This window comes from Amblyomma maculatum, chromosome 1, assembly GCF_055883805.1.
Source record: "Amblyomma maculatum isolate TAMU_Amacu chromosome 1, ASM5588380v1, whole genome shotgun sequence".
In the NCBI taxonomy this organism is placed as follows: domain Eukaryota; kingdom Metazoa; phylum Arthropoda; class Arachnida; order Ixodida; family Ixodidae; genus Amblyomma; species Amblyomma maculatum.
The window spans coordinates 142,470,927-142,485,457 of record NC_139344.1 but is presented as its reverse complement, the minus strand read 5'-3'; the positions used below and the strand labels follow the sequence as shown (position 1 = coordinate 142,485,457).

The 14,531-nt window shown below is 45.9% G+C and overlaps 1 protein-coding gene across 2 annotated transcripts in view; it reads right to left on the bottom strand.

Moving 5' to 3' along the window:
* LOC146204203 (uncharacterized) overlaps positions 1-14,531 on the bottom strand; it is a 297,879-nt gene that overhangs the window by 148,567 nt on the left and 134,781 nt on the right. The window lies entirely within an intron of this gene.

Sequence of the window (14,531 nt, the reverse complement as noted above, 5' to 3'; positions counted from 1 at the left end):
ATCAAAGTGAATGGTTAGTCTTAGACAATATTAGACAAATGTCTTTAACTTCGCGTCTGGTGAAATTTATGGAACGTGCGCTGTATGGCTGATTCATGCCCCTCATCACCGAAAATGGAATGCTGAGTTCCTGTTAAATTGGGTTTAGGTTGGGGTGCTCAATATGGTGTGCGCATACTGATCCAGAAAGCAGTGTTCTATTAGCCCGCCGTCATCGCCAGCATACTGCACTTGTTACTCTTGACATCAATAAAGCGTACGACAGTGTTGAATATAGCCTCCTGCTGCGCAGAGTGCACGGTCTAGGCTTGCCAGGTTACTTTGTTTCATGGGGGTCAGCATTCCTGACTGACAGGAAATTTTACTACTGTCAACGTGGGATATCCTCACCCAAATGCGGACAAACCCGACGGGTGCCTCAAGGTACGGTTCTCTATCCCGTGCATTTTAATCTTTTACTGAGTTCTATTCCAACCATACAGATATCAGCATACACATATGTAGACACACTCCTGATGTGTCTACATGCGGTATGCTGATGACAGCTTTCTTTGGAGCAGCGGGTGACTTATATTCTCTTTACAAAGTGTTGCAGTTATACTTAGATGCTCTTGACCGATGGGAGTAACAGATATCCACTTATGCTTTAATGTACTCAAGTGTGAATTGTTAGTTTTCACCATTTCTGATCAGACGCATCAAGTTAACACCTCACTAACTTACCGGCATAACGTGATACCACAGGTGTGCTTTATAAAGTACCTCGGTTTTACATATGACGCCTCTCTTATTTGGGAGGCCCATAAAGCAAGAAGTTAAGGCAGTTGGAGTGCTGCGTAGGCTGAGCAGCCCACGCTGCTGTATGCGAAGGCACGCTTTTTTAATGATTTATAAAATGTATGCTCCCCCAATTTAAGAATTTGGCTGTGTCCTGTCTTCTGCAGCAGCTGCATGTAAACTGCGTCCTCTCCTACTCTTACACAAAGAAGCTCTTCGTCTCTGTTTGCGATTCCTTAAGTTTGTGTCTAACAATGTTTATATATTGAAGCACGGTTGACATCTCTTACCTGGAGGTTTCGCCTTCTGACGGTCCAAGCATGCTGAAAGTTATGCGATTCAGATCGGCATGTGATCGATTTGATTTTCTTTACTCATCCAGGGGAATCCTTTAATGTAAGGTGGTCTCGCTTCCAGTCTCCTCAAGTATGCTTGGTTAAATACATGGTGGGGCCACTAAATCTGCGAATGCCTTAGATTGCTCCAGTGGGATGAACCACATAATTTTTGAGTATAATCGTCGATGATATGTATTCACGTAATGTCACATTACTACACCTCTCTGTGATAAACGGCATGCTACAAGACTACTTGATGACCTTTCACTAACATGTTACAACTACGACTGATGACTCGGTGTGAGAAGAAAATGCAGGTGTGGGCATTCCCTCTCAGCCCTTTGACTAGCCTTTTTCTCTCCGTTTCCGAGGTTTCACCCGTATTTATTTGCCTGCATTCCAGCGGTAGTTCTTGCCCTGCGCAAGCTTCAAATTCTTTTTTCAACGGCTTGAATACTTACAGACTCATTATCTTTGTGCATTTCCCTATCTGCGTCTAATGAGTCGCAGTTAGTTCACATATTTCAATTTCTCATCGCTCTTCATGTCCAATCGATTAGGATTGTTTAGGTTCGGGGTCGTAAGGGCCTTCATATCAATGATTCTGCTGATGCTTTAGTTAACGCAGCCATGACCCCCTGCTAACCTTAGCGATCGTCACGGCAGCAGTTTTTTGTAGTTCTATTTTAATGCGAGAATTTGGAACCTCTGCGCTTACTTCCCTGGATGATTTTCATCACCTTCTATTCCCTTGGAGGAGTAAAGCCTGGCGGTCTCGTAAACTTGAGGTTTCCTTGACGCGACTTCGTTGTTGTATTCCTCAGCTAAACTCTTGCCTTGACAGGCCTGGTATTGCAACCTCTCATTTGTGCCAATATTGTACTGAGCCAGAAACAACTGAACATTTTTTTACTCTTTTATCACCGATATACATCCCTCAGGAGGCAGTTGTTATAGGAATGCCATTACAGAAACTTAGCTTCGGCTTGTCTTCAGCGGTTGTTCTGTCTCTTGCCTCTTCTATGTTGGGACGGGCCGATGGATTGTTTGCCCTAAAAAAGTTTCCTACAGATTCAAAACGTTTTCCAACATAACTGCTTGTTATAATTGTTCGTGCTTTACTTTGGATATTCCTTTTTATTCCCAATTATGTTTTCCATATTTATTGATTATTTTTTAATCTCACAAATTTAAAAAGCCGTAAGCTCCAGTACCAATCACAAACATCGCTGTCAGTGAGCTTGATTTGCTCAAAATTTTAATCTCAGTACTGCAGTATGGAATCTAAGAAACTGTAATCGTCACCTTGTCACGGCCAGCCCCTTTTGTGGGTACGCGCCATTTTTATGAGGGCAACCATAACAACAAAGAGAAACAATGCTTACTCACCTTTCTTATTACCAGAGCAATTAAATAAACAAGACGCAGCCTCAAGCCTGGATGCCCCTGTAAATAAATGCCTTGGACCGAAAACCTTAACGTCAACCTTCTCAGGGTGTTCACGTAATGGCCCTGCATCACACGCAAGGGTCACTAGTAGATAACCTAAACACACTTCACAGTGTTAAAATTCTTGTAACTAAATTAGCATTTCATGATTAGTTACGGCTTATTAATCAACCACTAAATTTATTTAACTTGTGAATAGCCTCGCTTACTTTTTCGTAGAAGAATCGCATCCTTCAATTGTGTTTAATTTCCCGTGCCTATCGCAAGCGTAACCAAATAGCAATAAAGCATTTTGCGGCTCCACTTTTCCAACACCTGCAACTACTCAAGCAGCTTAGCAGTCTCCATTCGGCAACAAAATGAGACGGACGACTAACTTAGAATGATAATTGTGAATGGATTATTCCTTTGGATAACCGTCGTTCTCCTGTTCTTAGCATTAAGAAGTGTACGAATGACATATTGCATATGACATATATGACTGCATTTGCATATCTAGAAAATGATTATCTGCGGCAAATTTTCATTTTACGTTGTTCGGAGGGAAGATGCGCAAATGTTTATACATAGCTTGCAAAGTATATCTGAGCTTGAAAGAAATAAATTCCGAGGCACTAGCAGTGCATACGCACATTGCTCCTTGTCAGACTGCTTTTGCGGAACACTCGCACGGTCAAGGACAGGGTCTTAATGTGCGTGAGATAATATCTACATATGTTACTAGTGTTCTCAGCACGTTATTCTAGCACCTATACCAAGTGACATTAAGGTAAAAAAAAAAAGAAAAAATAAGCCTGGTGCCTGCCTCACGCGAGTCAGAATTACTAACCGAAATTCTGAAACTACAATGTGATCCCTATGAAATTCAAGGCTGCGGATATCACCCACATCTGCCCCAAAGTCGACAGCAAAGTGCGCGATGAAAAGAAGAAAAAAAAGATGACAAATGCCCTGGTACTGCTAATCGTGGGTGCACATGCAGAAGTACCATTTCCCAACTTGTTCACCAGTCTCGTTTCACATTTTAGCACTATAGTTGCCTCCCCCCCCCCCTACTTCTCTTTATTTTTTGTGAAGTTTCGTGTCACGCCGGTTTTGTCAGAAATATAAGACGTTGTTAAGCATAGTCCAACTGGAGTTACGCCTGTCCCTATTTACAATTTATTGACATATGCCACAGTCACGGCGACGAAATTGTACAGTGAGGTTTATTTCGTCTTAATTTACATTGGTTGAAATTTATTTATGATTGGGCTGAAATGAATTCCCCTTAAAGATCCCAAATTAAGCATGGTTAACCACCAAAAGTATTGCTATTCCGGATTAGCCATATGTTAACTACGCTTAATTAGTATTTGTATTTCATTTATTTATTTTTATTTATTTAAACATACTGCTAGCCTCGTATTTGAGGCCGTTGCAGGAAAGGGGCACAATATACTTTGAAACAAACAAAGTTCAAATAGGCGGGAACATAGGCACACAAAATCAACCAAAGCGATACATATGCACTATGTTACCATTATTCAAGCGCTAAACAAGGAGGAATTGGCGGTATGGTTGAACATGTAGCAAAAAGAAAAAAGAAAAGATATACAGTGACGGCAACCACTGGCAACTATCAAGAGTAACAAACAATTGAGGGGACAAAAATAAAAAAGAATAAAAAATAACAAGAGCCAGATAAGTGAATCTGATATGGATCAGGATATCTTTGCAACAAAATGATACAGAACACTACATGGCTTTGTTTGACAAAGTGGCAATGAAACTTTCGAGCGATGTACAGTTGACAGTGTCACCAGGCAAACTGTTCCAGTCACGGATTGCATGTGGGAAAAGCGAGTACCTGAATATGTCGTTGTGAAATCTGTATTCAGTGAAGTGTTTACTGTGTTTTGTTCTTGTACTGTGTGTAACTGACGGTACTAAGTACTTACTGGTGTCAATTTTCATGCTGCCATTAAGGAGAAGAAACAGAAACTTAAGACGGAGTAGTCTGGTGCGAGTTTGAATAGTAGGAAGATAAGCTTGTTTTAATAATACTATAGGGAAGTCATGACGGCGGTACTTGTTAAAAATAAATCTAGCTGCTTTTCTTTGTACGCTTTCCAATTTTTCTATGTGCTGTTTACGGAAGGGGAACCAACATACTCTTCCATATTCGAGTATAGTTCGAACAAGTGACGTGTATGCTAGACGTTTGGTGTGAGCTGATGCAGATCTAAGCGAGCGTTTGAGTGAGTACAGAGCTGCCAAAGCTTTATTAGTAATATATGTTACCTGTTTGTTCCATTTTAGATCTGATGTAATTACTATGCCTAAATATTTATACTCTTCCACCTTATTCAACATTTCTCCATCTAGAAAATATGGGAAGTTCATTGGGGTTTTTTTATTCGTTACAGTCATGCTAACCGTTTTTTCTGTGTTAATCGCCATCTGCCATGTTTGACACCACTGTGCTATATTTTCAAGCGCGTTGTTTAAGGTTTTCTGGTCTTCACGGCAGGTTATTTCCTTGTATATAATGCAGTCATCTGCAAACATTCTTAATATCATGTCAGGAACGTGAGGGGCACTTTAGGCAGTGGACTTCCAGGTTTCTCTTTACAGTGTTGTAAACATTATTTGTTGTCGCTCTGCAATATAACAGCCAGTTGAAGCCAGCGCTCTGTCGTCGTATTTTGCACTGTCCATGTCTTAAGAGGGCGCTGTTTTGTTTTGTTTTTGTTTGTTTGTTTGTTTTTTTTTTTTTTTTTCAAATATGAACTACCAACTAGCCCGTCCTTCCACCCTTCGAAGCAAAGATCGGTGCAGCACCAAACCTACCGCGAATAGGCGCCGTTTGCTTTCCCCGCTGCAAAGCACGGCGCTGTCTTGGCGGCAGCCGTGGCTGCAAGACGCGCGCGGAGCATGTGCCGGCGTCTCTGGCGCCGCCAGCAAAGCCGTCAAAGTCGGGAACGATAACGGACCCCAGGTGCGCGCACGCGAGAGATGTTACTATACGGGGTTTCTCCCAGCGGAGGCGAGTCAGCTGACAACGAGAAAAAGCGCAGCAGTGCAGACCAGACGAGAGGAGAGCAACGTCATCATCCCCGCTGGTCGGAACCGCGAGCGCGCGCGCTTTCTCCAGGGGGCGCCGCGGTGGTGAAAAGAAAGGCTGGAAAGGCCGGGAGGTTTGGGAAAGAAGGCCAGCGGAGGGCAACGTTGTTGCTAGGGCAACACGGGCGCGGACGGGCCGATTTTTAACCACGCGGGGGGGAGAAGCGTATCCGTGACATGACAAAGCGGCGGCTACTTTCGCCCTTGTCTCCGACGCTCCAGCATCCAGGGAGGCGCGGGAGCAGTCATCCCGGCTTCGGCACCTGGCCGAGGCCTCCGGTTTTCGCATTGTGTCCCTGGCTCCCTGGCACGCACCCTGATCGACCGACACGGGTGCTCCCTCTTTCTCGGGCAGTGTTTCCCCATCTTTTGTTTGCGAATTGTGATTGCTCAGGAAGATTATCCCCACGTTGAGCGGCTAATTACCTTCGCTTGTCTGGTGCCCCATTTCCGAGCCCCACTCTCATTTTAAACGAGCGCACCGTCATCTCTGGCCCACCAGGAGACGGAACCAAAAAACGCGAGCGTAGGCTCAACGGTACCAGTGAGCGTGCCGCACGAGCCGCGCAACGGCGAAGAAATGCAGGTGCACATCGTTTCGATGACGAATGTGCGGCAGAGGTAATTTCCAAGGGAAGGCGAAGCAGTGGCAAGTAGAAATCTTGGTCCGCCCGCCGCTCGCATTTTTTATGTGATGTCACCATTTTCCTTTGCGTGAACCGATGCTTACAGGGCCGCAAAGATAAAAAACGCGGAGAACAGACATGGGGGCAAGACACGAAATTCTGCGCGATGAAAAGTGTCACGCAGCGCTGCCATATAATTTTCGATTACATGCCACTACCATCCACGTGGCATTAACGTACGTGCGGCTCAGTCCAAAAATTGCTTTATTATAACGTAACAGAGCGAAAACCTTCATACCCTCTAAGACTAAGAATATAAAATTACGGGATGTGTCCAAAAAGTAGTGCTCTTTATTTATTTTATCGAACACTGTTTAGAAAAACTGCTGAAAATCACAAATATTTCTGCCGCGTACCTGCCGGAGTTATAATCATTTTCAGTGTAACCTCCAATAAACTTTATGATTCGGCGCCATCGACGAGCAAGTGTATGCATGCTTGTGTACAAGTATCTTTTTAATTTTTTCCTCGCGGAGTCAGCGCAGGTGACAGCGCACACCTTCGCAGCGGCCTAAAAACGACAGAAGCGATTGCCTAATTGGCCTGCCTTACAGTTCTATACTCCTTAAAGTTCTGACTTGGACCCATCTGATTTCGATCTCTAAATAGGGCTGCGCTGTACTGCCCTATCCTCATAACATTTTTGACTTGGCACAGCATGATTTTCGTATTTGAACCTCTTGAGCACAGGACACAAAATGGGCCAAAAAGCATTCGACATTAGTACGAGAAGGAAAAGTGATGCTTAAAAATTGCGTGCGTGAATGCGCGCGCACGCGCGCGCGCGTGTGTGTGTGTGTGTGTGTGTGTGTGTGTGTGTGTGTGTGTGTGTGTGTGTGTGTGTGTGTGTGTGTGTGTGTGTGTGTGTGTGTGTGTGTGTGTGTGTGTGTGTGTGTGTGTGTGTGTGTGTGTGTGTGTGTGTGTGTGTGTGTGTGTGTGTGTGTGTGTGTGTGTGTGTGTGTGTGTGTGTGTGTGTGTGTGTGTGTGTGTGTGTGTGTGTGTGTGTGTGTGTGTGTGTGTGTGTGTGTGTGTGTGTGTGTGTGTGTGTGTGTGTGTGTGTGTGTGTGTGTGTGTGTGTGTGTGTGTGTGTGTGTGTGTGTGTGTGTGTGTGTGTGTGTGTGTGTGTGTGTGTGTGTGTGTGTGTGTGTGTGTGTGTGTGTGTGTGTGTGTGTGTGTGTGTGTGTGTGTGTGTGTGTGTGTGTGTGTGTGTGTGTGTGTGTGTGTGTGTGTGTGTGTGTGTGTGTGTGTGTGTGTGTGTGTGTGTGTGTGTGTGTGTGTGTGTGTGTGTGTGTGTGTGTGTGTGTGTGTGTGTGTGTGTGTGTGTGTGTGTGTGTGTGTGTGTGTGTGTGTGTGTGTGTGTGTGTGTGTGTGTGTGTGTGTGTGTGTGTGTGTGTGTGTGTGTGTGTGTGTGTGTGTGTGTGTGTGTGTGTGTGTGTGTGTGTGTGTGTGTGTGTGTGTGTGTGTGTGTGTGTGTGTGTGTGTGTGTGTGTGTGTGTGTGTGTGTGTGTGTGTGTGTGTGTGTGTGTGTGTGTGTGTGTGTGTGTGTGTGTGTGTGTGTGTGTGTGTGTGTGTGTGTGTGTGTGTGTGTGTGTGTGTGTGTGTGTGTGTGTGTGTGTGTGTGTGTGTGCGTGCGTGCGTGCGTGCGTGCGTGTGTGTGTGTGTGTGTGTGTGTGTGTGTGTTTGAAAGAGAGAGAACACACACAATGTGGTTGGTTGGTTTGTGGGGTTTAACGTCCCAAAGCAACTCAGGCTATGAGAGACGCCGTAGTGGAGGACTCCGGTAATTTCGACCACCTGGGGTTTTTTAACGTGCACTGACATCGCACAGCACACGGGCGCCTTGCTTTTCGCCTCCATCGAAAAGCTACCGCCGAGGCCGGGATTCGATCCCGCGTCCTTGGGAACGTGTTCGGGCGTATAAGACGAACAAGGAAGTTACGCAGTGTAGCCTTATTTGGGTAGGGCTTCTTATTTTAGTCTATGCACGCACTAATGCTATCTAGCACCAGAGCAGTATATGTGGTTAATATTTTGAGAGACAAGAGAGACAAAGGACTCAACGCCTTGCTGCTTTTCATCATCGCACTTCACTCACTCTGCGCTCAGTTGATATCCGCGGACTTTACCCGGAGGCGCTGCTCACGCACTCGTGATAGTTCGAGTAACGACCATAAGCTGCTTCTGCTTTTGAGGTCATCGAAAAGATGGGGAGCAGCTCGCTTTTCTGCGCGCGTGACATAAATTGAGCCTTTTGTGTTTTAGCAAGTGCGCTGTGGGAGCAGACGGTAGTGTCTGGATTCCAGACGCCAAGGTTCTTTTCCAAATTCACGTTACAAAGGCAACGGAAACAGTTTTAATAAGACACAGAGGTGTAGCCAGGTGGAAGGGGGGGGGGGGGGGGGGGACAGTACGCCCATCCGGCTTCATTGTGCCTTTTTTGCCTACTTTTTTTATTGATGACCGGGAGACGTGTAAGACCCTCTAAATTTCTTTTTTCCGGAACGCCACTGAAAAGACATGTATAACACCAATGTAGATGCGCCTCCATCTATTTACTACAGCGCGGTAACTCTACTACAGCACGTCTGGACTCGCCTCACTCTGGAAACTTTCATTACTGTCACGTTATCGTTCTATCATCCTATTTCTTTGCCGGCACTTTCTTCGCCAGTGCGCGTGTTTATTTCCTTCAGCCTCCACACGCGTGCTCTATACACACTCACGCTTTTCTTTCAGCGTTCGCGGTCCTTAATTACGTGCACGCAATGAATAAGACGCTGGTCCTTTTATCTGCCAATAATCATCCGCTGGCGAAACGTTTATTCCGACGAATCAGGAACGGAGAGTCACAGAATGGATCCAGCAAAAATAAGTTTTAAAAAAGAACAGTGCAGAAAAAAAAAAGAAAGAAAAAAGAAGGGGGGAAAAGAGCAGGAGCAGCAAATCGACTTAGCGCCTTTCAAATTCCATGCGAAGCTTGCCAAATGGCCACTGAATAAATTGAAGCGCTTAAGGTGGTGCCAAGCAGTCAGCGGACAGCTTGGTTGCCGACTCCAAGAATGTGCAGCGAGCGACATAGCTGCTTTGTCTTTCTATTCTCTTCTAACTTCCTCTCTGCTGCGTTCCTTACGTTTGGTTTTCCTTCCAGCGTTCGTTAAGAAAAGAACTTTTAAACATTCTCATGCCTTTTACTCTCTATGTCTCTCTCTTTTTTTTCTCTCTCTTTTGCATTCACTCACTCGAAGCAAGTTATTTTACTCCTTTCACCCCAACACGTGGACGTCGCGGAATCAGAAGAGAAGCGTCGCTCAGAAGGCAGCTTGCGTCCTAACTTGAAATCTCGCTCTGTACGTTTTGCTATATGCCCACGTGTCCCGTCGCCGAGGTAAACACGCTTTCTCCTTCTTTTTCTTCTTCTTACTTATATTTATTTACTTATTTATTTTTTATTTTATTATTATTATTATTATTTTTTTTTTATTTTTTTTGCTAGCTTCAACCCACTCACACAGCCGTCTGTCTTTCTACAAGCCGCGGCAAAGGTATGGGTTTATTATAATGCCGAAAGGCCCACGCACACTATCGTTGAGCTTATTTCGTACTGGTGCTCGCAAAAGCTTCGTTGTAGAATGAATTTGTTGGGCATTTGGCCGCCATCATGTGCTTCCATTAATCAGTTTCCTGTACGGAAACTTCGCCGCCAGCAGCACTTGTACGTCTTGGCCCATGAAGACCATGTTTCTTTTAAAGAGCGGTTCGTGACTAAGGATATACGCGTTGGTTAATCGGTTGAAAGGGAGGCGACAGCCCAGTTACCAGACACCACGTGTGTGTGATTAATTGTAAACTCTGTCTTGTTCTTTTGTGGAGATAGTCAAGGTACTGAAAAAAAGTCGACGGAAGAAGAAACCACGTCAGCCCAGGGGCTCCTGTTCTATACACAAAAAGTCAGCCACACAAATATGCTTTTCAGAAGAATACTGAGGTCGTACCTGCTCCCAAAAATGTATGTAGATTTTAAGTTTCCGCATTTACATTATTTTAGCAGAGGCACGCTCCCAGAGACTGTCACTTCGGTTAAAGTACTCAAATAAGCGGCGCCATAAGACAAACATTTCTTCCACGCGCTGCTGAAGAATAACGTAACGACGCCCTGCGCCTATTTACTTTTGTAAAGTTTGCAATATATTCGCAACACATGTAATATGATATATGGTAATGTATATGAGGTTCAAGGTCCCAATACGACACGGGCTATGGGGGGCAGCGTAGTGAGTGGCACCGGTTTGATTTTGACCGCATGGGGCACTTCGATTGCTGACATGTAGTACAGTACATGAGCAGCTTGCGGTTCTCCTCAATCGAAGAGCGGCCGCAGAAGCCGGGATCGAACCTGCGTTCTCGCGTTCCGCCACTGGGCCACCAAAGCGGGAGGCGACACGCATAGGCGGGACTGCTTTGGACAGTTGAAAATTGTGTAAGCCCTGTTCGTGATTTGAACAGAATATTGCTGACGTGGCTGGAGGCATAAACTGGCGGGTCATTTTTGACTGGAGCCATTCGTTTCACGTTTTCCGCGCATACTGCGTTCGCTATGGGATAGGCGTCGCTTGTGGACATAGCTCGGAAGTGAAGGGCGCGTAATTCTCACATCAATAACAAAGAAAACGAAGTAAATTATTGTTGGGGGTAAATGAGGAGGACAAATTTCATATAATGCGCGCGTTTATGATGAAGCATGTCATTTACAGTGTGTGTGAAGAAACCTGTTCAAGATCATTCCGTGCTTACATGAACAATCGAAAAGTGTAGATGAATCATGAACTTTCGGCCCAACGCAAGTCATTCGCTTCTAATGCTCCGAACTCTGATCTGCTCAAATTCCAAAGGTTGGTCTAAAGACGCTTATCGTTTCGTACTATAGCAGAGGCCCCCTGGGCGGTTTCGCGGTCATGCAAGAATCGGTCCAACTAAAAGTGGCGACCTCGTTGTATTATTAAAAAAAAAAAGCATATCGCAAAATTTGTGCAGCCAGCGCTTTTGTAACTATCGCCACAATAATCAAAAAGAAAAACCTTAGTACACTGCAGCATATCGTTGGTGTCATACTAACTTTTTATTTTTTCAAGAAATAATCGAAAGAAACTAAAACAGCCAAGAACGTGCACAGAAGAATGAATGAAAATAACTACAGTGAGTGCGACTCTGGTCCCAACTATTGATAAAGCACGTGGCAGAATCGCTGTAGAGAAAGCCCACTGCATTGGCGCTCACAGCGACGACTGACACTTTTGATCTGCAGTGCTTTCTATCAAATAACCTCCCCGCATGGATACGGGACCATTTGCAAATGCCTTGAAACCGTCTACTGTGGAGATTTCGGAACAGCAGTGGAGGATTAGCAAGCTAGCCATAATATGAAGGTGAAGGAGAGGGCTCGCTGGCTCCTTTTGAGGCCAAGAAAAGCTCTTCGGAAGTATTCTGTGAGGAATGAAGCTCTTGACGTGGGATAGTCAGGTTAAGACGACATGCATCAATCCCTTTATCGTTTAGCTTTCGAGATCGATCGCAGATTCTTTGCAGAATCTCTCCTTCGAGGGCGGATTGGACTGAAGAAGCATTTTGTAGTAAGCTACCACAGATCACCTTGCACAAATAAAGGCGCCTTTCTTGAAACGACTGCCAGAGCTAGTCAACGCTGCTGAAGGTTAGGTTATTGAGCATGCATCCCATATTACTTTTGAAAAGGAACTAATTTACATTTCTATTTACATGAAAAAATAGTGTGGATGTAATTAAATTACATTACTGACTACTGCGCCCAGACAGTAGGGGCATGACATTACAACTACTCTAAGGGTAATGCAAGTACGCTTCAATTACTTTTTGATTTCTGCTTCGTTTACTCGCAAAATTCCAACCAACAAAACTGTTTCCTTCATCTTTTTCTTACTGTAAGTGCCGTTTCAAACGTAATGCAATGGCAACAAAAAAATGAAAAAAGAAACATGGTCCAGCGCTCGTCGCTGTCACTGCGCTCAAGGCACAAACGAGCGGCGAACGCAACGCCTTGCTGTCCGGAGCCGTCTCTACCGTTTGAAGCCCCTTATAATGTTTTGCTGCGGTGGTTCCAGAATCGGAAGCGACACTTCGCGACCGTTAACATACGTGCCATGGGCATTTCCCCCCCCCCCCCTTCCCCCTGTCCTTCTCCTTCTAGCCGTAGCGCGACGAGTGTAACCAGGCACCACTATGCCCTTGGCCAACGCAACCTATAGGGACTGCCACTGGCGCTCCTGACTAGTTAAACTCCGTCCTGCACCGCTTGGCCCTACGGCGGCATTTCTGCCTACTCACTGGAAATCCGCAGTAAGTTACGCGACTACAGGAGACCCTTAGAGGAACAGTTCTTGCCGATCCTTTCAGCTGGAGGACTAGGCTTCCCTCACGTTATTACTGTTTTCGAGGTGCACTAAAAGGCGTACGTAGCTTCGCCTGTAAAACAGAGAGAGAGAAAACTTTATTTCAGAAAGAAAAAAAAAGGAAAAAAAAAAAAGGGGGGGGGCAGTGAGTCGAGTCTTCATTTCAAGACCCCAGTGGCCTGGGCTGCCGCTCTTGCCTGAGTTACCAGCCTACGCTGGATCTCTAGATCAGTACATAGCAGAGTGGCCTCCCACTGCGCCTCCGAATGGTGCATGATTATGTGTGGAGGTTTGGGGCGTGTGCACCCCCATGTGACGTGGTAGGCGGTGGGCTAGTCGTTGCACCAAGGGCCTATGTCTGTGTACTGTTCTGGGAACATTGTGTTATATTGATGTAGGTTGGGGTAAGTGTTGGTTTGGAGCTGTCTCCATTCCCGCGTTTCTTGTGCATTTAGTCCCTTGTGTGGAGGGGGATAAATCCTACATTGTTCTCGTAGGTACTTAAGTCGCGCGCCGTAAGTCGCTGGGACAGGAATGCTGGTTGTGAGATCGGGATTTGTGGCCGCTCGGTTTGTGTGACCTCGAGCTAGCCTATCCGCGACCTCATTACCTTCCAATCCAGAGTGCCCCGCAACCCAAGTGATCTGATGTTTCAGAAGTGAGTTTGTAGCCAATGGGTTAGTTGTGAAGCGAGCTAATTTTGTAGGTATTCTGCCTGCAAGAAGGAGCCCACAGGCCGCTTGTGAGTCGGTGATTACGTGAAGCTCTCAACTGGTCGCGTCTCCGTAGGTAATGGCCAGCACGATCGCCGTCACTTCCGCTTCTGTGATAGTACAGTGCGGGATGGACATGCTGGAGACTTCTGTGTACGAAGGGCCCACCACCACGGCTGCTTCTGCGTTCGATGTATGCTCGTATAGAGCGCCATCCACATAGACAGTTCTCGGACTGCGTTCCACTGCACGCTTAAGATAATTCACTCGGGCGTGTCTTCTGCCTTCGTTGTGGACTGGAGACATATTCTTTGGTAGCGGGGCCACATATACTCTTGCCCGGTATGGAACAGGAATGTTAGTTGTTGACTGTATAGCTTGTACGTCCGAAAGATAGCCAACGCGCTCGAGAATGAGCCGGCCTGTCTCAGTTGACAGAAGGTGTTCCCTTTGGGACAGGAGGACAGCCTCTTGAATTTCTTCAAATGTGTTGTGCAGTCCAAGAGCTTCCAATTTGGCGTTGGAGGTGTATGGTGGGAGGCCTAACGCTTTCCTGTAAGCTGCACGTATCATTGCATTTACTTTGTTGAGATCTCTTCGGAGCAGGGTGAGGTAAGGTAGTCCATAGGAGAGGCGACTGATGACCAGCGCCTGCACCAGACGGATCGTGTCTTCTTCCCACGTGCCTTTTCTGTTTCTGGCCGCCCGGCGGATCATTTTAGAGATCTGCTGTGTTGTATTCCTGAGGAGGCGGAGCATGTGGTCTACTTTTCTATCGCTTTGGAGCCAGAGACCCAGGATTCGTATGAGTGGCACTTCCCGGATTGGGACCCCATGCATGAGGATGCTAAGATTGCCTGGTGATGTATAGCGGTACCCACATATGCGGATGACTTCAGATTTATCTGAGGAGCATTGGAGCCCGCATCGAAAGGCCTCTGTTTCCACGCAGGTTGCTGCTGTTCGAAGTGTTTCTTCTTTCTGACCAAGAGAGCCGGTGGTTGTCCAGATCGTAATGTCATCAGCATACAGGGTGTATCC